The sequence below is a fragment of the Oryx dammah genome, unplaced genomic scaffold, assembly GCF_014754425.2.
Source record: "Oryx dammah isolate SB20612 unplaced genomic scaffold, SCBI_Odam_1.1 HiC_scaffold_27, whole genome shotgun sequence".
NCBI lineage: Eukaryota > Metazoa > Chordata > Mammalia > Artiodactyla > Bovidae > Oryx > Oryx dammah.
This window is the reverse complement of record NW_024070211.1, coordinates 26,653,040-26,678,680: the sequence shown is the minus strand read 5'-3', so window position 1 is coordinate 26,678,680 and position 25,641 is coordinate 26,653,040. Positions and strand designations below refer to the sequence as shown.

Below are 25,641 nucleotides of genomic sequence, written 5' to 3'. Positions count from 1 at the left end.
TATTTCTAATAAGATCACATTCTGAGATAATGGGGGTTCAACATATTTGTAATTAAGGGGTACAATTAAAGCCATGCACTCAACTTATAAATGTCTGTCATGACTCAAACCTATGTGGACTCACTTGAGAATCCTCATTATCACCCGCTCTGCTATACAGCCCACTGAGTCAAACAGGATCTTAATGAAACAACTATTTATTAAGCATCTGTTGTATACCTCCCTCTCCGCTGTCCCTAGGGTTCTTTTGTCTTTCCTGAAGAGGTTTTTCTTTGTTTATCTTCTCTGTTGGTGATAAAACGAGGCCTTTTATTCCCTATCACTGAGGACATTTTTCTTCTTGTTTTCAATTAAGCAGTGGATCAGTGAAAATTTACTATGCAGCCATCACAAGAGATGCTTAAGTCATGATCCTTTCACTTTCAAATAAATCTTTAGCAGATCCTTGCTAGTCTCCTGCTTTACACTGGATATTTGCATTCCCCTGAAATTTGTATATTGAAGTTCTACTTCACAGTGGAGCTGGTATTTGGAGGTGGGACCTTTGGAAAGTTGTTAGTTTTGGATGAGGTCATGAGGGTGGAGCCCCCATAATGGGATTGGTGTCTTTATAAGTAGACAAAGAGCTCAGAGCTCTCTGTCCAGCATGTGAGGACAAGGCCAGAAGACAGCCACCTATAGACAAAGAATCAGGCTCTCACCAGACACCTAATCTTGCAACCCCTTGCTCTTGGACTTCCCTGTCTCTAGAACTGTGAGATATAAATGTCTGTAGTTCATGGACACCCAGTCTATGGTATTTTGTTATAGCAGACTGAACAGACTAAGACAATTCTTTTCCTACCACAGGACCTTGCAAAGTGCTGTCTTCCCTCACAATTGCATTCCTGGTGCCTGCCTCATAGTTGGACCTCTATAAGCATTTGCTGAATATTGCTATTTCAAATGAATTTAAAATGCAGACTTGTAATAGCCTGTGATTACAAGTTTATTTAGTTTAAATGGACCTCGCCAGGCAACCTACAAATACCCAACAAATAGAATTAACAGACCCCTTGTTCTCTAAGTGAAACTGTCTCTAGACACATTAAAATAGCCTTTCTTTTTTCATAAATACAAACATAACCCCAAAATAATGCAAGTTAAAATGACCCATGGGAAGGCTTATCTTTTTAAAACTACATCTCAAAGAATGGCAGGATAGTACTTGACTACAAAATGTACAAATTTCTATGGCAAATTAAGTGTTCTGCTGTGGACTTGTGGGCACATATTTAATACAGTTTAAATGAAAGCAATGTGTAACTGACTTGAAATGAAATTAAAATGCTACAGAAGTCATGTTCTCCCACAAATTTTACTGAGACTGTATATGTGTCACTCTTCTTCCTGCTTCTAATATCCTTTTTCTCAGTCAGCCTTTTACACTGGCCCAGAAGACAACTTCATAAAAACAGAGCTGACTTTGTCACTCTTCTGCTTCAAAATGATGAAACTGACTGCCAACAGATCATAGCACAAAGTTGTGTTTTTTTTTTTCCAACTTGTCTTTTTAGACTTTATCTGATTCATCCCCAAAGCCTGATATTCTTATCCATGGTTCTATTGAGCTGATATGAACCTTCACTGCACCCTCCTGCTCTGAACTCCTTTGTGCCCTGGGTCATTCATTGCCTGAAATAAATGCCATCCCTTTTTCCAGTCCATCCATATTAATCCTCTCAAGATGCATTTGCGATGTCACTTTCTCTGTGAAGCCTTCTTTGAATCCACCCTCCAACCCCATCTCTTATTGGAAGGAGAAACAACCACTGCTTCATCTTCATTCCTCTGGAGACTTGTCTCTCTATATCTCTATCCCACTATTTCCCCACTACTGCATAAGCAACTTCAGGACAGGTGCCATATCTTTTCCCCCATTTTCTGCATCCCATTAGGTGTGAGCAAACAAATTTCCACATAGTAAGTGCTCAGTAAACATGCGTTGGAAGCAGAGAGGAAGGAAAGAAGAAGAGACATCAAGAAGGAGGGTAAGAAGGATGGATACCTTAAGATACTTTCAAGAAAAATCACACTTACCAAACTCTATACAACCATCTATGGGCTTCCCTGGTAGCTCAGCTCGTAAAGACTCCACCTGCAATTCCTGGGTTGGAAATATCCTCTGGAGAAGGGATTGGCTACCCATTCCACTATTCTTGGGCTTCCCTGGTGGCTCAGACTGTAAAGAATCTGTTTACAATGCGGGAGACCTGGGTTCCATTCCTGAATTGAGAAGATCCCCTGGACAGTATTCTTGCCTGGAGAATCCCATGGACAGAGGAACCTGGCAGGCTATAGTCCATGGGATCATAAAGAGTTGCTCAGCTATGACTGAGCAACTAAGCACAGTACATGAGATGAGCAGGTGAGTTGAAAGTCATTTGCTTTTTCTTCCACAGATGCAGAGGGAGACCTAAGATGGAAAAAGTTAATTTTGATTAGTTATAAATGAAGAGATAACAAGGTAAACAAGTTTAAAAATTAAAATATGGATTTTCTCAGACCTGTAAATTATTCCACTCGACAGTTGTTCATAACCAAGATTAAATATTCAGGTGGAAAAGAAAAATCTATCCATTCATGCAATGCATCCCCATATCCAGATGTTCAGCATGATGATAGACAAAACATCTAGATGACAGATTGAAATTTTTTATTGACCATTTATGTGACTCAACACAACTGGTGATGTTGTGGGTCTGGAGCTGTACATAAAAAATTCTGCATATATCTATCCTGTAGTTTCTACAGTAAGACATTTACCAGGAAAGAGAGAATGCCAGTCTAGTTGAGCAAAGAGAAATATAAATGTAATTGCCTTTGAGTAGAAGATATTTAATGTCAATTTTAATTACTGATATGAGGATATGTTAAGTTTCCACTGGGCACATCTAACAAGAAAAGAAAAGAGTTTTTTAGTCCAAAGGCACACCTAGTTTTCCAATATGGTTAATGTAACAGAGACAAACCTCTTCAGATTGCTTGTGTGCCATGTAGTTTTCAAGGATTGGTTGTATGACTCTACTGAAAAAAAGTAATAAAGATTCTAGACTATCCTCATCGTAAATTATTTTTTCAAAGATGGTATAACATTATTCCCATCCCATAAGTTTTTCTTACAGGGGGACTCACACTCTTCTTAAAAAGATTTTGCAGTTACATTCCCCTGAATAAAAGTGACCTTGTAATTATGGCAGAAGTAACGCTATGTGACTTCCAAGTCTAGATCATGTGATGGTTTAGTTGCTCAGTCATGTCTGACTCTTTGCAACCCCATGGACTGTGGCCTGCCAGTCTCCTCCATCCATGGAAGATCCCAGGCAAGAATACTGGAGTAGGTTGCCATTTCCTTCTCCAAGGAATCTTCCCAATCCAGGGATTAAACCTACATCTCCTGCATTCATAGGCAGTCTCTTTACTGACTGAGCTGCCAGCCCGAGGTCACATAAGATATGATATATGAGATTTTGTCTGGATTCTTTGAACTTCTTGCTCTTAAAACCCACCTACCACTGCATGAGGAAAGTTAAATAGTCTATGGAGAAAACCATGTGGAGAGAAACTGAGACCCCCAGTACCAAATTCTGATCAAATTCCCCACCAGCAGCCAGAATCAATGTCCCAGCCTTGTGAGTAAGCCTTCCTGAAAGGAGAACACCTGAACAGCTGTAATTATTGCTGCTGCTGCTGCTAAGTTGCTTCAGTCATGTCCGACTCTCTGCGACCCCATAGACGGAAGCCCACCAGGCTCCCGTGTCTCTGAGATTCTCCAGGCAAGAACACTCTACTTGAGGGCTAATTTTACACAGCAAACAATAAATGAAAAAAATCCTAAGAAGAAACAACATAGACAGCCTGGCTTCCAGCTTCATACCATCAGAAAGTAAATCCTTAAACTGTGTAGTAGGCAGCATAGGGAGAAGGAAATGGCAACCCACTCCAGTGTTCTTGCCTGGAGAGTCCCAGGGACGGGGGAGCCTGGTGGGCTGCCATCGATGGGGTCGCACAGAGTCAGACACGACTGACGACTTAGCAGCAGCAGCAGCAGGCAGCATAGTCCCTCCCTGCAAAGATGTTACATTCTAATCTCTGCAACGTGTGAGGATATTAACTTACTTGGGAAATGGAGTTTGCAGTTAAGAGACCTTGACACGATAAGATTATATTGATTTATTCAGTTGGACCCCCAATGTAAGCACAGTTCAGTTCAGTTCAGTTGCTCAGTCATGTCTGACTTTTGGTGACCCCATGGCTTCCCTGTCCATCACCAACTCCCAGAGTTTACTCAAACTCTTGTCCATTGAGTCAGTGATGCCATCCAACTATTTCATCTTCTGTCGTCACCTTCTCCACCTGCCCTCAATCTTCCCCAGCATCAGGGTCTTTTAAAAAGAGTCAGTTCTTCACATCATGTGGCCAAAGTATTGGAGTTTCAGCTTCAGTGTCAGTCTTTCCAATGAATACTCAGGACTGATTTCTTTCAGGATGGACTGGTTGGATCTCCTTGTAGTCCAAGAGACTCTCAAGAGTCTTCTCCAATACCACAGATCAAAAGCATTAATTCTTCAACCCTCAGCTTTCTTATAGTCCAACTCTCACATCCATATGCCTACTGGAAAAAGAATAGCTTTGACTAGTCGGATCTTTGGTGGCAAAGTAATGTCTCTGCTTTTTAATATGCTGTCTAGTTTGGTCATAACTCTTCTTCCAAGGAGCAAGTGTCTTAATTTCATGGCTGCAGTCACCATCTGCAGTGATTTTGGAGCCCCCAAAAATAAAGTTTGCCACTCTTTCAATTGTTTCCTCACCTATTTGCCAAAAAGTAATGGCACCAGATGCCATGATCTTAGTTTCCTCAATATTGAGTTTTAAGCCAACTTTATCACTATCTTCTTTCACTTTCATCAAGAGGCACTTTAGTTCTTCTGGCTTCCTGCCATAAGGCTGGTGTCATCTGCATATCTGTGGTTATTGGTATTTCTCCCGGCAATCTTGATTCCAGCTTGTGCTTTATCCAGCCCAGCGTTTCTCATGATGTACTCTGCATATAAGTTAAATAAGCAGGGTGACAATAGACAGCCTTGACGTACTCCTTTTCCTATTTGGAACCAGTCTGTTGTTCCATGTCCAGTTCTAACTGTTGCTTCCTGACCTGCATACAGATTTCTCATGAGGCAGGTCAGGTGGTCTGGTATTCCCATCTCTCTCAGAATTTTCCACAGTTTGTTGTGATCCACACAATCAAAGGCTTTGGCATAGTCAACAAAGCAGAAATAGATGATTTCTGGAACTCTCTTGCTTTTTCAATGATCCAGCGGATGTTGGCAACTTGACCTCGGGTTCCTCTGCCTTTTTTAAATCCAGCTTGAACATCCAAAAGATCACGGTTCACGTGCTGTTGAAGCCTGCCTTGGAGAACTTTGAGCTTTACTTTGCTAGCGTGTGAGATGAGTGTAATTGTGTGATAGTTTGAGCATTATTTGGCATTGCCTTTCTTTGGGATTGGAGTGAAAACTGACTTTTCCAGTCCTGTGGCCACTGCTGAGTTTTCCAAATTTGCTGGCATATTGAGTGCAGCACTTTCATAGCATCATCTTTCAGGATTTGAAACAGCTCAACTGGAATTCTGTCACCTCCGCTAGCTTTGTTCATAGTGATGCTTCCTAAAGCTTACTTAACTTCACATTCTAGGATGTCTGGTTCCAGGTGAGTGATCACACCATCATGGTTATCTGGACTGTGAAGATCATCTTGTACAGTTCTTTTGTGTTTTCTTGCCACTTCTTAATATCTTCTGCTTCTGTTAGGTCCATACCATTTCTATTCTTTATTATGCCCTTCTTTTCATTAAATGTTCCCTGAACGTGAATGTGAAGTCACTCAGTTGTGTCCAACTCTTCGTGACCCCATGGACTGTAGCCTACCAGTCTCCTCTGTCCATGGGGTTTTCCAGGCAAGAGTACTGGAGTGGATTGGCATTTCCTTCTCCAAGGGATCTTCCCAACCCAGGGATCGAACCCGGGTCTCCCACATCGTAGGTATCTCTAATTTTCTTGAAGAGATCTCTAGCCTTTCCTAGCCTATTGTTTTCCTCTGTTTCTTTGTACTGATCACTGAAGAAGGCTTTCTTATCTCTCCTTGATAGTCTTTGGAACTCTGCATTCAAATGGGTATATCTTTCCTTTTCTCCTTTGCTTTTCACTTATCTTCTTTTCACAGCTATTTGTAAGGCCTCCTCAGACAGCCATTTTGATTTTTTGCATTTCTTCTTCTTGGGGATGGTCTTTTTTTTTGGGGGGTGGGGGTGGTCTTGATCCGTCTCCTATACAATGTCACAAACCTCTGTGCATAGTTCATCGGGCACTCTGTCTATCATATCTAGTCCCTTATATCTATTCCTCACTTCCACTGTATAATCATAAGGAATTTATTTAGGTCATACCTGAATAGTCTAGTGGTTTTCCCTACTTTCTTCAATTTAAGGAAATCACAAGAATCCTTTTAATTAAAGGGAGAGGCAGGAGGGTAGAGTCAAAGAGAGTTGAAGATGTTACCCTGCTAGCTTTGAAGATAGAGGAGATGGTCATGAACTAAGGAAATCAGATGGTTTCTAGAAGCTGGAGAAGTCAAGAAAGCTAATTCTATCTAGAATCTCTAAAAGGAATGCAGCCCTTGATTTTAGCTCAGTGAGTTTGGTTTCCTCTTCCTTGAATTGATCCTGGGACCAGGGCAAACCCTGAGCAAAATCTTAACATAGATTCATCCAATAAGTATAATTTAGGTAGGAAATAGAAAGGGCTCTAGGACTAGAGCATCCAGCCCTCTTGGTAGTGGTGGATCCCAGGAAGAACTAGAGGCTCTTTCACAGTCAGGAGATGATCAGAGACTGAGCCGAGAGTGGAACACAGCTCTGTAATTCTAAGGTCAGAGTTTTTTTCTCTTCAGATACTTGTTTCCAGTGTTTCTTTATTCTGGCCCTGACATGTGAGCATTTCTTTCTCTCAGTTGTCCTGTGTTGTTCTATTGTCTCTAGTTGAACAATAGATGAGCTCTAACCCCAAGTTCTGTTCAAGTATCCCAAATCTTTTAGTCTCAAGACTAAAGTTCAGTCAGTTCAGTCACTTAGTCATGTCTGACCCTGTGACCCCATGGACTGCAGCATGCCACGCTTCTCTGTCCATCACCAATTCCTGGAGTTTGCTCAGACTCATGTCCATCAGGTCGGTGATGTCATCCAACCATCTCATCCTCTGCCATCCCTTTCTCTTCCTACCTTCAGCACTATCTTACTCTCTTAAAAATAATTGAAGGGCCCCCCAATTTTTTTATGTGAGTGATAAAATTGATATTTATTTGTGACACCATTAAATGGAGAAATTTAAAAAATATGTATTTAATACTTTAAATACAAATAACAATGATAATCATGTTCTAGTGAGTTGAATGGTGATAGCCCAAAATGGTAAGCCCATGTCCTAAGGTCCAGAACCTGTAAAAGTGATCATGTCAATGTATGGCAAAACCAATACAGAATTGTAAAGTAAAATAAAAAATAAATAAATTTTTTTTAAAAAGTGATTTGTCTCTGGAAAATAAAAATTCTGTCAATTGTTTTGTTTTGTTTTTGAAGTGACAAACATTCAGATCTGAATAACCATACTGTGTCATTTATTCTTTCAAATAAAAATGGTATTATGTGAAAAATAAATGAGGTTAGTTCAGCTCACAACTCAAACAATTTTTCATGTTTTTTATGAGTGTCTCCTACCTAATAATATTGAGTATTATAAAGACAAGTTCAAGAGTCAAGATTTAACATAACGAATCATTTTAATTTTCAATACTTCATCAAGGATATTCCAATGAGAAATTATTTTCTTTCCTCTTTTTTTTCTCTGCTAATATATGACAGAGAAAATACAATATTTACTAATATAGATTGGTGCTACAGCCTTGAATCATACTAGGTGGCAAGTTTTACTTAACATTGCCTTTGTACCATCCATGAAAACTGTTAGAATGAAATGGGCAAATGGCATTTTAGTAGCATTATAAAATTAGCTTGGGGCAAACTGATTCCTCAAGTCCAAGAAGCTACAGGTATCTACAGATTATTAATTGAGAATTACTGACATAAAGCAATGAGTCTTAACAAACTATGAGAACAAGTTAGATCTTATTTTGGTTACACTTCATGAGATTTTTGCTAGGGAGGGATAGGATTTAATTTGCATTTCTCAAAGATGACAGAAAAAGTTTCTTAATTGAGAAAATGTTTGATGGTGTTATTTACAGAGAGTTGGGGAAGGCTAAGAATATGTAAACAAGGAAATCTGAGTCATTTGAGACATGTTACACTTGAAGTGTTTGTGAGACATCCAAACAGAAGAGTTTAGTAAGAAATGTTACAAGTCTGGAGCTTAGAAATGAGTTCTAGTCTAGACTGGCTTTACATGTTTCACAGTTGGTAACGTATGGAAAGAATTCAAAGTTAAGGTAATTGATAATATCCCATGGGAAGAGCATATAAGAAAGGAAGACAAATCTGAGCCAAACTGTGAACAATTCAAACTTTTAGTAATATTTAAAAATAGTTTATCTGTTGGTAGTGGGTTTGGGTACACTGGGACACACAAAAAGGGGAAAATCAGTCCTATATACCCTGTTTGAAAAATTTCCAATGAACACATATTTTTCTTTTCTTTTTGTTCTTCATGTCATTTAAAATGCGGTTTGGTGGTTTTGTCATATGTATATGCCAGTGAAACATGAACCACAGTCAAGAAGATGGGCAAATGAAAACCTTTCCTTCTTTCCTTGTTATCCACTGTAACTCATACGTTCCTATCCAACCCAGGCAACTACTAATCTGCTAATATGTAATTTTATTCAGAAATAATTTTAAAAAATAAATCAAACTAACCAAACACCTATGTACAGAAAAATGAAGTGACTAGGAACGATTTGACTTTCACAGGGTGATATAGCTTTTTAGGGACAAAAGAGGAGTAGAATCCAATTTTCATGACTTAAATTTTGGGAACATTTTCATTACACAAAACCCCCTCCACTCTTTGACATACTGTCTTGATCTTGATCTTTTTATACTTGACTCCTCTTAGACAGTATCCCTTTTGAAAATATTTGAGGAAGAATTTCGTCTCAGTAGGTTGTAGTCACTATTTGATATGTTAAGACACAGAACCTTCAGTTCTGACAGGTATTGGAGGCTGCCTTAGAATAGGTCTGTTAGGATTGAGGAGCACACCAAAGATATCTCAATCTTCTATCAAGAATTCCCCACTGCATTTCACTTTCTTTTTCATAAAATAATTCAATAAACTTTATGCAAACCTGAAGTTTTCAAATCTGCCAGTCTGAGAACAAAACATTATTTTTCAATGGGGAAAGCACAAAACAAGGCAGTGAATTTTCATATTATTGAAATCAAATTGGCTCACAAATTATCCTATGTTGGGTTTCCCCAGAAGAAAATTCTAAATTAAGATTTGAATATAAGTAAGTGTAATAGGGAGGTGATTCATGGAAGTTCTGGGAGAAGATTCAAAATTGAGACAAGGAAGGATGCAGGTCAATAAACAATATTTTATCATGCAGATTATCACTTTGGGCAACTGAGACTCAGTTATGCTGGGGAACTCTAGAAGACAGTATACATTAGATTTTAGGGATATCCCATCTGAAGACTGAGGAAGTAGAAGTGTTTATTCTCCTATCCCATGCATCATTGCCGAGTGCTTCCCCAGGAAACATGAACCTCCTGGAATTCCCTGCCTGCACTCCACACAGGTGAGGACCATACAAAAGCCCTCAGGTAATGAATCACGGGTTTCTTGTAGTAGGACACTTTTGATGCATACTGAGCTGTTTTGTGACAAGGAGATATTCACAAAGCTCTGATGGTGTCCACTAAATAAATCACATAATGATTCATTTGAAAGAGCATCTCAACCCTCGAAGAATCATGGGATTTTCATTTCTTCCTGTAATTTCACTAATGAAGCTGTAAGCAAGTTATAAAGCTAACCTCTAAGCTTCTTGGGAACAGGATCCACATCCTGTTTGTTATTTTATCATTTATGGGCCTGATAATAAGCGCTCAGCATTGTTGACCTGATTTTGTGATCAATAGACTGAAATACTTTGCTGTGAACTACAGTCAGATTAGCCATAGGGTTTTATGCTGCAGTGGTGAAGAACATACTTATCAGACTGTTTAGATTGTAGCCAGACTCCATCACTTTTAAACTATGTCAGTTTGTACAATTTTTTAACCTTCTTATTTTGTTTCTATTATATATTACATAGATATAATCATAAATTCTATATGTGACTGTGTTGCTATAAGGATTAAATGCTATAATTTATGGAAAATAATTGCTATAATATCTAACACTTTTTAAAATGCATAAAAGCTATGAGTTATTGATATCACTAATCACTTGAGAAATGGCTATCAAGATTGCCTAGCACTTAAAGTAATCATATTACGGTTGATGAAATCAAACTTCACACATATGTGTGGTTATTATCAAATAGTTGTGATCTTGTCTGAGGCAGACCTGTCAAAACTGATCACTTTCCACGACGAGATAGACATAACTTTACCTTGATCTTTTTGCTCTTTAACATTGTTTTTTTTCAAATGTTTAAGTTATTTGGGGAAGTAGCCCTGTGTTTTGAGTTAGGTAGATATATCAACAGCAACCATTAAAGTAAGACAGTTTAAGGTGAGATTTCAAATATTATTTTCCAACTTTACAGATAGTAGATTTTATTATGTTCCTAAATACCAATCATGCTATCTCCTGGATTTTATTTGTGTACTTTCCATTTCTGTTACTGGGGCATTTACCTTAGAATTCAAAGTTAGATTTACCTTTTTACTTTAAACTGTTTGTTAAATCCCTAGCAGATAAGAAGCATTGTGCTGGAAGCTTGAGGTCACTTGAACCATTTTCTGGCTTCATTTATAGTACTGAACATATCCTAGGTAGAAGGAAATCTACTCTAGAAGGAATTTTCACTGCATTCTCAAGAACATATTGCCAAAATAAATAATTTTCAGTATGTGGCACGCAGCTTAAGCACCTTTTCTCTTCTTCCATCCCCAGTGGAAATGAAAAAGCACCAACCTTTGTGAATATATTCAAAAATCATCATTGATTATCTTTATTTTGTCTGGGCCAGATGGTCTGTTGTCTTTTTATCTTTTCAGGGAAGCTGCAAAATGTTGTAGAAATATTATTTAACAAGGGATAAGAAAATCTGATCTGGTCTTGGCTTTTCCTCTAAGTCTTTGATTCAGTGATATTATAGACACTGTTAATAATACTTTCATTCAGTGATAGAACACTGGATCAGATCAGGAATTTGGACACATCTTGAAAGAAAAACTAGGTAAAGACTGGAATATAGATTTATAAATATAGTCACCAACTGATTATTATAGAGACAAAAATCTGAAATGCTAGAGTAATCTCAGGTGGGGAAAGAAGGACTAGCTATCATTCTTCTATATAGAGCTCTGAGGTTTCTATTAAAGGAAAATTGGGCATGTAATATAGCAAGTGAGCACAACAAGTAGCTGGTGAAAATCCTGTGTTCTTAAGAGTGGTCCGGTTAGCAGGAAAAAGGAGTCTGAACTTCACTTTGGCAGCTGAGGGTCAAGGGAAAGGACGGATGCCAAATAACAAGAAAGACGAAGTATGCAGTACAAAGAATGTATCATCCAGAGACAAAATGGTGGCATAGGGTAGAAAGGTAGTAAATGAGATTGAGAAAGCTTCCTTATAGGGCTCCCAAAGCAAAGCTGGTCTCCCAGCTTGGGGAGGGATGGGGAAATGATGGTATCTATTAGTTATCTATTGCTGTGTAACAAATTACCAGAAAACTTGCAAGCTTAAAACAATAAACAGATATCATTCTCATAGCTTCAGTGAGTCAGAAATATGGGCAAAGGGGACCCTTGGCTTACAGTGTTTGAACCAAGATCACAATGAAGGTGTTTCTCAAGTCTGGGATCTTATCTGAATATTCAGACATTAACAACCTGCAACCAAACACTATGGTGTTGGAAGGTTTTAGTTCCTAGAAAACTACTAAATTAAGGGCTTCCATTCCTTGCTGTCTCTTAAGTGGGACCACCACTATCTCTTTGTTCTGTGTGCCTCTCCATTAAGCCAGCAAGGAAAAGTGTCCGTTAGCATGATGCCAAGGCAAATAATGGAAGTGATGGTCTTCATTCTTGCTGACTTCTGTCTGTTAGAAGCCACGGGGGGTCTGTGTGTGCATGTGTGTGTGCACACTCAGTCAGGCCTGACTCTTTGTGACTCCACAGACTGAAGCCCACCAGGGTACTCTGTCCATGGAATATATTTTTCAGGCAATAATACTGGAGCGGGTTGTCATTTCCTCCTCCAGGGGATCTTCACAACCCAGGGATCAAGCCAGCATCTCCTGTGTTTTCTGAATTGGCAAGTGGATTCTTTACCACTGTGCCACCTGGGAAGATTCTAGCTCATATGAAAAGAGAGAGAGGGTTACACAGGTCATTAGCACCAGGAAATAGTGGTAACTGGGGGTTCATACTATAGGGAGCTAACATGTTATTCAGTATCTACTATGGCAAGGTGCAACACTCAAATAGTTACATGCAGTACTCATTTCCTTGGAGGTCAAGCTCTCAAGTTGTGTGGACTTCAGAAGCATGGAAACAGGAAAAATAACACCACAACTGAAATAAAACTTTCCTCTTTTCTTCACCTCATTTTTCTTTTCAGCTGTAAGAGCACAGGGTCTGGATTAATGGCTCATCCAGGTCTTTGGTTTGGTCTTTTCAGGAATTTCCATTAGCCTATCATTGACACCGTTCTCAGTTTTCCAGATTCCTTTTTAATTGTGAAAGTTGATGTTGTACTTTTCATAAAGGGTCTGCTTGAGTGTGACAAGGTTATGAAGAGTTTAGTTCAGTTCAGTTCAGTCGCTCAGTCGTGTCCGACTCTTTGTGATCCCATGAATCCCAGCACGCCAGGCCTCCCTGTCCATCCCCAACTCACAGAGTTCACTCAGACTCACGTCTATCGAGTCAGTGATGCCATTCAGCCATCTCATCCTCTGTCGTCCCCTTCTCCTGACCCCGATCCCTCCCAGCATCAGAGTCTTTTCCAATGAGTCAACTCTTCGCATGAGGTGGCCAAAGTACTGGAGTTTCAGCATCAGCATCATTCCCTCCAAAGAAATCTCAAGGCTGATCTCCTTCAGAATGGACTGGTTGGATCTCCTTGCAGTCCAAGGGACTCTCAAGAGTCTTCTCCAACACCACAGTTCAAAAGCATCAATTCTTCGGCGCTCAGCTTTCTTCACAGTCCAATGCTCACATCCATACATGACCACTGGAAAAACCATAGCCTTGACTAGACAGACCTTTGTTGGCAAAGTAATATCTCTGCTTTTGAATTTGCTATCTAGGTTGGTCATAACTTTTCTTCCAAGGAGTAAGCATCTTTTAATTTCATGGCTGCAGTCACCATCTGCAGTGATTTTGGAGCCCCCCAAAAATAAAGTCTGACACTGTTTCCCTATCTATTTCCCAAGAAGTGATGGGACCAGATGCCATGATCTTCGTTTTCTGAATGTTGAAGAGTTACTATGGTCTAAAAAATGTACCTCAGCACAAACAGTCATGGAATTTCGGAAAAGTAAAGCATAAGCCACATTTTTGCGCATCAAATAACTTCCATTAGTTATGAAAATGTACCCTAAATATAAGACTATGCAAGAAAAATTAAAAAGAAAGAAACAGTGTAAGCAAGAGAAAGGGTTGAAGGAGAAATGATTAGAAGTAAGAAGGAAGCAACTGAGGTTTACAGAGCACTATTGTGTACCAGGAAGGGTGCTGAGAGACATTTGAACTTGATACTTCATTTTGAAATTTAAGCAATTATTTTTTCAAAGGCTTTCTTATATATTTTATATGCATCTCTTGTCTTTGAAAACGCTGTCCTTGTGTGTTGCTTGAATTTTCTCCAAATTTTCAATTACCATTTCATATCATCCAACTCCCCTCTTCATTCCCTTGAGGTTAATTTTGCAGAAAACATATATTATATAACTTTGATAGCAAATTCAACTTGTTTATATTTTTGCTCCCCTAAGTAGGATAAAATATTCTTTTCCAGGATCCCCATGATCACTGGGATTCAAATGAAATCATGAAAATCTGCAAGGAATTTACTGTTTTGCTATTACATGCTAATGCTGGCTGAAACTAGGGCTAAAATTCAGGTGATGGAGACTGTCATTCTTGTCTTTCATGATTCAGTGAAGGTTCCAATGTGTGTTGGAATATCCTTTCTCCAGTGGGTCAGCAGCCTGGCTGGACTCAATCATCAGTTTTAGCCTGGGTTTAATTCAGTAGCTCAGTATAGACACAGATTCAGTACATGGTCTTTTACTGCTCTAAAACCAGTTTTCAAATAAATAACTGGCTAGATGATTTCCAGATGCTAAAATAAAAGCTATACAGATGCAAATATATTACATTTAATTTCAAGGCTGTTTAGGGTTTTTACTGTGTCTAGAGAAGACAGCTATAAAAAAAAGCACATCACTTTAGCAGAGCATACTTCATCAATTACTCCATTAACATTAACAATGTGGGAAATAATGGGTGAAATTGAGTAGAATAATGTGATGAAGAAAATGAACATAAACAAGAAATGGAAATCACCAAGCAATGAATTAATATTGAATCATAGCTACCCAGAGTACTATTCAGGTCTTTCTTGAGAATATGACTGCTCTGACCACCAATCCACAGGATTTTGAATCACTTTTCTCATAATGAAGTTTTGAGACTTTTGCGATCATGCTCCTTTGCCCTGCCCTCCTTATGACCCATAGCATACTCTCCCAAGATGGCTCTATTCTTTAGTCAAGGAATAAGGGGCCCTCCTGTTAATCAGCCCTAAAACATTGGATTCATTAGCACCACTTCCTGTATTTCAGTACTCGTATGATGTTAGGTGAAAATGGTTGTCTCCCAGGTCACATAGTTGAATGTACAAGTAGGAACCCAAAAGCGGAGAAGTTAGGGTACAGTAGCTAGAAATGACAGTCAATCAGAAATCACCCACCCACTGTGTTTACAAACACTCAGATTAGGTGGCATTGGAGAAAGGTCTCAAGATATACAATATCCCATGGAATAAAGGGTGAGTTTCACAAAAATTAAATTGATAATTTGTTTATGGACTCCATGAGCTTAAAATGATATAATCTCATTATATGTAGGGCTTCCCTGGTGGCTCAGCTGGTGAAGAATCCACCTGCAATGCAGGAGACCTGGGTTCAATGCCTGGGTTGAGAAGATCCCTTGGAGAAGGGAACAGGTATCCACTCAAGTACTATGGTCCGGAAAATTCCATGGACCATCCATGGGATTGCAAAGAGTCAGACATAGCTGTGTGACTTTCACTTCACTTCACTTCACTTCATTTCATTATATGTAAAGTTTTAAACTCTGAATTCATGATGTTTCTTGAGAAGGTACAGAGGAGAACTATGCTATTGAATGGGGCTTCAAAAAAATCTTTTAAAAATGGGACATTTAAATTACTTCAAAGTTCCTCTTATAGGAGAAAAGTAGATCATAAAGAAGAGAAAAATAATCTAGCTTCATATGAATTTATTTGATAAAGCTAAGAATGTGGAGTCAACTGTCTTTTATAGTAATTATTTTAAATTGAATAATGATGGAAACTCTTTGGTTCCAGCCATGTCCCTTGACCAATAGGCTAAATAATCATGAAGAGAGAAATCCACATAGTGTGGGAAGTGAGGGTGAATGGGAATTTGATTCCATCAGGACTGAAGCAGAAAGAATCTCTCAACAGTGATGTCAATCTGAAAGTGTGGAGGAGTGCTTCTCCACACATACCTAAGGTGGGAGGAACTAGATACAAAAGTGTTGCAGCTACTTTTTTATTCCTGTAATTTTTAACCTACACTTGAACTTGAAGCTTTCTCTTTCATTAGATTTCCATCTCATTGCTTCTCTTTCTGTATGTCCATTCAGCCTGGCTTCATGTTGACAATGCATGGTTTTGTTTTATAACTGAGTAACTTCCCTTTAGTCTCCAGGTCTACCCACCTTCTTCACCCCTTATTACTAAAGTTCAGAGACCCAGTAAACCTTGACCTTGCTTCAGTATCCAGTATGGGCTCCTGATGCATCTGGTCTTGACTTCAACACCCCAGTCCACAGTTTGTCTAAGAAGGACTGCATATGTTCCTGCAGAATCAGTTTGTGAGAACAAATCAAGTTCTCTCAGATACAATATAATCTTTGAGGACTCCACTGGTACTTGCCTCTTTGTGTTGCACCTTACTGCATCTGAGAAAGCAATAAGGGTCCCCAGTAGTTCTATGGAAACCATCAGAGAAGATTCAACCAGGGTTCTTGCTCATGCCACATCTGCTCAGACTGGTATGTCTAATCCAGAAATACTGCTCCAATATGTGTAGACACTGTTTCTTCAGTACATAAAGGATATAGACTTCATTAAGCTGGACAAAGTGAACTCCCTTAAATAGACCATCCAAGACATATACCTTACTGTGAAAACGATACTCTTTGAACTTTTTTTTTAAACTTCAAATCCCACAGCCATAGTTTATTATAAAGATTATCCTAGATCCTCATGATGAGTTCATTTGCTGGATTTCTGGAAGTGAGCACAGGTACCAGGGCCTACAAACATTTTGGATTCACAGTGCTGAGGATCAGCTATCAGCAGGATCTGCTGCTTATACGGGGTAAGTCTTGGAAGCCTCATCCACGTGTTTCTGGTAACAGGCCAAGAAGGCTTTGGATATGGACTGTAAGATGGTATAAATCTGGGCCACATGATCACCTCCTTTCACTCAGACTCAGATGTCCACCCCAGAAAAATCGCTCCTTGTCCAGAAGCAGAACAAGCTTCAGTAGCTTATAATGCAGTGTGCATGGCTTGATCTCCAGAGGAATTGTTCACGTTGATGAGGGCATTGCTTCATTTGCAGTGCACCATGGCTATGGCTGTCTTCTTGCTTGCATCAGAAGATCTTCACCAACTTCAGAGGGCCCTTGGATCCCAGGGCAGGGGGTAGACAAGAGCTCCTCATCTCATAGTGCTATAGCCAGAAAAGTGTGACATGTACACATCTTGTGCTTGCATGCTTTCTGTCCTGCACTTGTGCACTTGCTCATCAATTTCGTCCTATGTCTCCCAGGAAAGAATTCATCTGATGAGGTTTTTTGTTTTTTTGGGTTTTTTTTGGTGGGGGGGGCGGGGGTTGGGGGTTGGGGGTTGGTGAGCAGGGAGCATTGTGTAAAAATCACCCAGCAATGAATTAGGAGACTGGGCTTCCAGACCTACTGATGCCACCAACTAGCTGTGTGACGTTGAGAAAGACACCTAGTTCAAGTGACTCACTTACAAATCAGCAAGTTAAACTCAATCAACAAGGCTCCTTACAGCTTTAACTTACAATGGTTATTTTTTTCAGAGAAGATTTAGTATTTCTCTGTTTTTAAGAATCTGTGCTTTCCAATTCGATGGATTAAAAAAATGACAAGAACTTAGCTCAAGTTCTAGTGTAAGAATCTTTGCATCTTGGCTTGTAGTTTTCTCTTCCTAATTTTGTTCCCACCACAAAACACAAAACTAAGGAAAAATAAAATATTAATGGTTTCACATCTATCAAAAAGAAGCTTCCAAGAGACTTTCCACTCATGCATTCAGATTTACTGCACTGTGTACCAGTGGGATCCTGCTGCATTTATTTAAACTTCTGTCACCATCATTGTGAATATAGCCAGAAGTCTCCTGTGGGCTATGAGATGAAATGCTGAATGGCAACACAAGTAAACAAAGCCACATCTCACTTTCTATTCTCCTGGTTATACCATTGGTGTTTAATGACATAAAAAATATCCAGAAGCTACAGTTGAGTTAAGCATGAGCATAAATAAAGTGACAATCCAGCAAGCTAGAATGTTCATATTCTAAATTCTACAATCAGATTCCTTTCTCTCCAGGCACCCTTCAAGGTAAATTTATATTTCTTCTCCCCTTACAAAATTTACTTTACCAGATGTCTTTTCTAAAATTGAAACTGTAGCTCAGGAAACACAGTGAACCTGGGGTGAAGTTCATCTTATGTACACTCCCTTCCACCTCTTCTGTGCTCTTTAATCCTGAAGTGGCCTCTTTTCCCTCTGCCTCAGGAATAGAGCATCTTTTTGGACTTGCATGTCCCAAAGTAAGAGCAGTAACTAAGGATTAGAAAGATATTAAATTTGGAACACTTTAATTGGCTAGTCTCTTTTATATATATAGCTTAGAAATAAAGTGACCAGGGAACTGACTAGTTCTAACTATTCTAACTGGCAGTTTATCACAGTTAGAGCCGTCTAAGGTCTGGGATAGGTGATGGGAGTGGTAGTGTACAGGTATCTCTAAGTTACAGTGGCAATGCACAGAGTGTATCAGGTGAAACATGAGTTGGGCAGGTCACTTGAGGTTCAGGTAAACAATTGTTATGAAAAACTGGACCAGAGTGGCGTAATTGAGAATCTGAATGAGGATGCCTCTGGCACAAGGGCTTAGGGTCACGGAGCTAGACTTCCAATCATTCCCAGCACTGATTAACTTTTTGGTTTTAGAAGAAAATTGCATTGTTCTGAAATTTTTTTCTCATCTGAAAATTTATTCATTTGGCTATTTATCCAAAAGGAAAGCTCCATTTAATATTTGTTTTAAAGAATGAATAGTTGAAATTAACAGGTTAAAAAAAAAAGAGGAATAAGAGAAAAGAAACATGGAAATCTGAAAACACTCAGCAATTTAAGAGCCAGAAAATACTCCAATATGATCAAACTGCATGAGCTTAAGAATGAGGCAGGTGAAGCTGGAACTATTTGTGAAGAACCTTTCATGCCCATGTGGGCTAAGCAATGGAGACAAATTGACTGTTTTTAAGTAGGGAAATAACGTGTTCAGGTACATAGTTTGCTTTATTGCTTGGAGCATGAATAATGATATGACTCTTTTTAACACTAAAGTTTAATTACTTAAGCCTCCATCTCTCAGATAAGAAGGGACTCCAACCCCTTTCTCCAGACCTACTTCCACCAATAGTCTAAGAATGATGCAAATGAAAGTGAAAGTCACTCAGTAATGTCTGGCTTTTTGTGACCTCATGGACTATAGTCCATGGAATTCTCCAGGCCAGAATACTGAAGTGGGTAGCCTTTCCCTTCTCCAGGGGATCTTCTCAACCCAGGGATCTAACTCAGGTCTCCTGTAATGCAAGCGGATTTTTTACCAGCTGAGCCACAAGGGAGGAAGAGTGATATAACTCAGTCCAAAGAGAATAATCATGATTCTAAACAAGGGACTACAGGTCAAGAGGAAAAAATAAGATAATCTGTTTTCTGCTGCCACTGCTTCTGTCACTAAAGCTGAAAAGTGCCTTTCTATTTTAGAGAAGTGGCTTCTTTAAATCTGATGTTTTCTCTGCTTACTGCTGTAAGGATCACGCTGCTTAATGTACAATTTTGTTTTAAATAAAGAGGATGAAAAACTTGGTGGTTTCTGTCCAAGTTATGGTGACTCCATCTAACTTCATACTTATACAGGGAGCTCCACACCACCATTAGCCTAATCTTTCAAATCCAATTATCTGTATGCATTTATACAGTCACTTCCCCAGATTTCACCCCCACCCCACCCCACCCCCACAAAAAACTAGTATCTATAGTAGATCCACAAATTCCCTTTGACCTTCCTACTTTGTCTTTTGAGTCTAAAAGTCCCTCCTCATTTTCATTCCAATTTCATACCTATTTTCTATTGCAGAAAGGGAGATATTCTTTGTGGAGAAAAATCAATCTGTGTTAACACTGTGTTTTAGATAATAGCTTGTGACAATTTCTCAAAATGAGAGAAACTTGTACAAAACTTACATGGGAATGACTAATCAAAGTAATATAGATTGCTTAGATTACTGAGTCCCTTCTTGATCCAATAAATGGAACTAGAGATGCATTTTTTAACACATTCTTCCAAAGGTTTCTATATACAATAAAGTGTCAGAACCACTCACAGAGCTGTTGAGGATAAATAGGCAAGCAATGATGAGGGTTGTTCCTATGATAGTGATTGTGGTAAAGGAGGAGAAGAGGACATGCGTGAGAATCATGTCAGATGTAGATTTCAGAGATAGATTTCTTCTGTTGGTAGCATTCAGATTGGAGTCAAGTTGAGCTAGCTTTTAAGTGTGTATGGAATCACCACTCAGGAATGGTTCTCCCTGGAAATTCCCTCTGCTACTTTGCTTGCTGACTGGGCACAATGCACCTGCATCCAGCAAGTGTAGCAGTTCTACAGAAGCAGGGTGTGGAGGCAGTTTGGGCCATGTTTTTGGTCATGCTGCAGCTACTTTATTTTATACTCATAAGCACTAACACAGCAGCTGGTATATAAGAAGAAGACATCAAGGTGGGTGGATGTTCCAGAGACCCTGAGCTCAGAAAGCTGACAGGAGCAAACAGCCTGCTGTCTGCTTGAGATGTGAGCACATGTTGTGCAGTTCATTGCGCTACCACATGGCTCTCCCAGGTACTGATGGCAGCGTCCTTAAAACTCAGAAATCCTAAGCGCGTTGCCATGAGTCCTCTTGTGTTTTTGAATCTTCAGTCTAAAACCATCAGCGTATATACCAGGGATGAGCAGAGATGAAGACATGAAAGAACAGAAAACCAAGTGTCATGCATTAAGTCAGTAATCCCCACCCTCTCTTTTATGGGACACTACCCTTCAGGGAATCAGTAGATTTGTCTCAATAGCAAACACAATAAAATAAATTGGTCAAATACAGGCTTGAACAAAGTTAACCAACTTTCTCTACTGCCTGATGCTTAGAATACTTAATGTGATAATGTGCATAGAAGCTGCAGGGTAACACTTAAGAACACACACCCTGGAGCAGGATTGCTGAGATTCGGATATTTGTTGGGCTACTCACAAGCGTGTTGATCCTCTTCTGGCTTCAGTTTCCCTGTCTGTAAAGGCTAAGTAATAATCATACCTACCTTATAGTGTTGTAGGAGAATTAAATGAGATAATGAATGAAAGGGCTAGGGTAATCCTTGGCACTTGATAAGTACTCAAGTGAAAAAAGCTTACAGAAGGCAAACAGACAAACAAACAAAAGGGCAACAGCATGTTGTGAACTGACGTGACCTAGAATGATTTGGGAAGTGATAAAGGATGATTTTCTTCAACTTCAAAATCACTACCAGTTTTGTGATTATGACTGCAGGCATGAAATTAAAAGATACTTGATCCTTGGAAGAAAAGCTATAGCAAAACTAGACAGTGTATTAAAAAGCAGAGACATCACTTTGCTGACAAAGATTCATGTAATTAATGGTTTTTTTCTATGGTTTTTTCATGTAAGCTATGGTTTTTTCCAGTAGACATATATGGATGTGAGAGTTGGACCATTAGGAAGGCTGAGCACCAAAGAATTGATGCTTTCAAACTGTGTTACTGGAGAAGACTCTTGAGAGTCCCTTGGACTGCAAGGAGATCAAATCAGTCAATCCTAAAGGAAATCAACCCTGAATAATCATTGGAAGGACTGATGCTGAAGTTGAAGCATCAATACTTTGGCCACATGATGTGAAGAGAAAACTCATTGGAAAAGACTTTGATACTGGGAAAGATTGAAGCAAAAGGAGAAGAGGGCAGCAGAGGGTAGCATCACCAACTCAATGGACATGAATCTGAGCAAATCCCAGAAAACGGTGAAGGACAAGGAAGCCTGGTGTGCTGCAGTCCATGTGTTACAAAGAGTCAGACACAACTTAGTGACTAAACAACAACAGCAACAACAAATAGGACGGTTATATTTTTTGTTATCATTTGAACTCCCTAAATATAATCATATTTCTTGGAGTCTTAAAAGTAGACCAGGAGAGAAAAATTTGAAAATACTCTTCCTTCAAATACATTTTGCTTCTCAAGAACTTATTTTTCTGATTTCTAAGTCAGAGACTGTGTTTTGAAAAGGAGTGGGATATCTATATGTGAACTTGATGGTCTATACTTTTTATCTCTGCTGAGAACATAAGAAAAGGAATTGATATCTATTCCTTTCTGTATCTCTAACACCAGTCCTTAGTGCCTTGACTATTGGAAAATTAAGTAAATGCTTACTGAATAAAGTTTCTTACAGATACCTCTTTTAGCAACTTGGGTTATGAGAAAAAAATTGTTCTTCAGTTTACTTTTTATAATTATAAAACTCAAACTCCTAGGTGAATGGTTCACAAACCATAATCTATGGACCACTGGCAATCCAGAGTCAATTCCTTGCTTAGGTGACAACTTGAGAGGTCTCAGAGTAAACCAAATTGTCAAATATTGCCTATAGGAACTTAACATAAAAAAAAAAGTATGATTCCTATTAAATATCAGTCTTCTCTCTCTATTGGAAAATTCACTGGAGGAAAATATACTGTGACAAAACAATCTTTTAATCAATGTGTGAATATTTGATTATTACGAATCTCTGGATGTCTATAGAATAGGTAGAGTTATGTTAATTTGTATGAAGCTACAGTTTTCAACTTTCTCTACATTTTAGAATCACAAAGTTGGGGAGATAGGGGAAAGGCTTTAAAAAGATTTTGAAAAGTTAAAAGAATCTCAGAGATTCTAATTTCATTTATTATATTAAACAACTTGCTTATATCACATTTCATAGAACATTTAAAAGCAAGTAGTCGTTTTCTCCCCTGGTGGCTCAGATGGTAAAGCATCTGTCTACAATGTGGGAAACCTGGGTTCGATCCCTGGGTCGGGAAGATCCGCTGGAGAAGGAAATGGCAATCCACTCCAGTACTATTGCCTGGAAAATCCCATGGACAGAGGAGCCTGCTAGGCTACAGTCCATGGGGTCGCAAAGAGTCAGACACGACTGAGCGACTTCACTTACTTACTTACTTAGTCCTTTTCTCGGGGTCTCCCCAGGTGGTGCTAGTGGTAAAGAACCGGCCTGCCAGTGCAGGAGACATCAGAGATTTGAGCTCGATCTCCAGCTCGGGAAGATCCCCCGGAGGAGGGAACGGCAACCCACTCCAGTATTCTTGCCTGGAGAATCCTATGGAGAGAGGAGCCTGGTGGGCTACAGTCCATAGGATTGTAGAGAGTCAGACATGGCTGAGTGACCAAGTATGCACACACACAGTCATTTTCTCTAAAGGGAAGATTGACAAAGATTATTTAGGAGAATTTTAATGAAAAGAGTTGGTAAGAACATGAGAATAATTTACGGACTCCCAGTAAGTGGACTGCAGTAGTACTTCAAGAAATGGGACCAAGAATGAAAACTGAGACAGAAACACAGAGAAAACATGTTCTTCCTATGTCTCTTTTTAGCCAAAGGCAAGTGAGGTCATCAGTATTCCTGGCAATGGGCCCTGTTGAGAGAGAAATAATGGTAGCAATGAAGATGATGGTGGTGGTGATGATAATTATGGAGGATATAAGAGTTAACAATTATCAAGTTTCCTTCATATAATGGGAATTTGAGTTTTTTTTTAATTTAATTCTTATACAATTTCTAAGAAATAGATATCACATGAGCATATCTAATTTCCAATAAATACTTGTCACTGTAATTTTTCTCCTCTTCCTTCTATATACAGTTTGGGATACTTTGATCTGTAATAACTTTTGAAACCAGGAATTAATAAAATGAAAAGTTCATGGATTTCATTAGGACATTAAAGGGGCTTCCCTGGTGGCTCAGTGATAAAGAATCCGCCTGTGATGCAGGAGACACAGGTTTGATACCTGGGTTGGAAAGAGCCCCAGGAGGAGGGCATGGAAACCCACTCCAGTATTCTTGCCTAGAGAATCACATGGACAGAGGAGCCTGGTGGGCTACAGTCCAAAGAGTCACAGAGAGTCAGACACGACTGAAGTGACTAAGCACACGTGTACACATAGGACATTAAACATGTCAATCTATGCCAAAACCAATACAGAATTGTAAAGTAAAAATTAAAAAATAAATAAATTAATTAATTAATTAAAAAAAAGCTGATTCAATTATAAAAGTTATTTTTCAAATTATATTTCCTAGATCCTCCAGAAGACATGACTGAAAAACAGAAACACACACACACACAGCCCTTTCTTGTGAACTATTGACATTGTTATTTATGAAAGCCCTAAGGAAAAAGTCAAAAAATTCTTTTTCTAGTTGCCTGGATTCCAGGTGTTCTCAAAATAAGAAAGATGTTCAGCTCCACCAAGCATGCAAGGCCCTGACCCGACATCATGTGGAGCCCGGTGGTCAACCAGAACATCTGAATGAGGTTTGAATCCAGATGTCAAGGACGATGGCCAGAATGATTCACTTTAGGGAAAGCCATTCTGGCCCTATGTCTAATAGTTAATGTCTTTATATAGTTGTCATAGTAGTTAAAATTTCTCAATTATTTTCTGAAGGGAGCAAAGCCTGAAAATTTCTTAGTTTTGCCTCTAAATCACACAGACCTTCCAGATAATCCGTTTAGGAAATCTTTCTTAATTTTCTCGTTTACCACTTTTGAACAATATAGAATAAACCTGTGTCCAGCTTTTGCCAAGACAATGCACTGAGCGTTTCCAGTGTTCCCTGGGAATCATTACTTTGTTTTGGTTTACTTGGGTTCAGAACCCTTGAGATGGCCCTGGAGTTTCAGGTTCATTTAAACTGCTGAGTCGGGCCTGGTTTCCATCTGCAACCATAAAATTGCTTTGGATTTCTCCAAACTCAGCCCAGGTTTGCTGAAAACTCATCTAAGAGTTGGCTAGGGTTCACTGAGAGGTTTGCAGATCTATTTGATTATTTAGTTGTTCAGAACCCAAATTTCTAAATTGCCAGGTGAGAACTTCACCTGGGTGGAAATTCTCTCATCTGGAGGCACTTGCTTGCTACACAAACCCAAGTTTAAAGGCTGCCTATTTGTAAGTGTTAAGATCTCTGAAAGGCAAATACATTTCTCCAAATCTCAGAATGCCTCTTGAATTTTTCCTCAAATGAATAACAAAAATATACATTTATCAAAGCCTTTTTGTATAAAGTATGGGCCCTTATTCCCCGCTTAGGTCTCCTTTTTCATTGGAAGTTACTGAGATATGTTTTCCAATTTACTCGTGTGAATTACGCTTTAGCAAATATGAAGGAAGAGGAAAAGGGTTTGATTTCAAAATCAGTTAAAGACTAAAGAGTGGCTGTATACCATGGTACATGTGGAAATATATGTGAGTCAATAGGTGTAGACAAATGTTGCTTTATATTTAAAGACAAAAGAATGGATAATGGAATATATTTTTGACTTATGGAATTTTCTAGCAAAGTAGGATTTCATAGATGGAAAAAATTGAGTTTCAAATTTTCAGAAGATTTAATAAAATTTATTTATTTTATTTTTAATATAAATTTATTTATTTTATTTTTAATATAAATTTATTT

General features: G+C 38.8%; 1 pseudogene; it reads right to left on the bottom strand.

Annotated features, from left to right (window-relative positions):
* Positions 1-16,775: 16,775 nt before the first annotated feature.
* On the bottom strand, positions 16,776-17,229 carry LOC120854096 (annotated as a pseudogene).
* Positions 17,230-25,641: the final 8,412 nt, after the last annotated feature.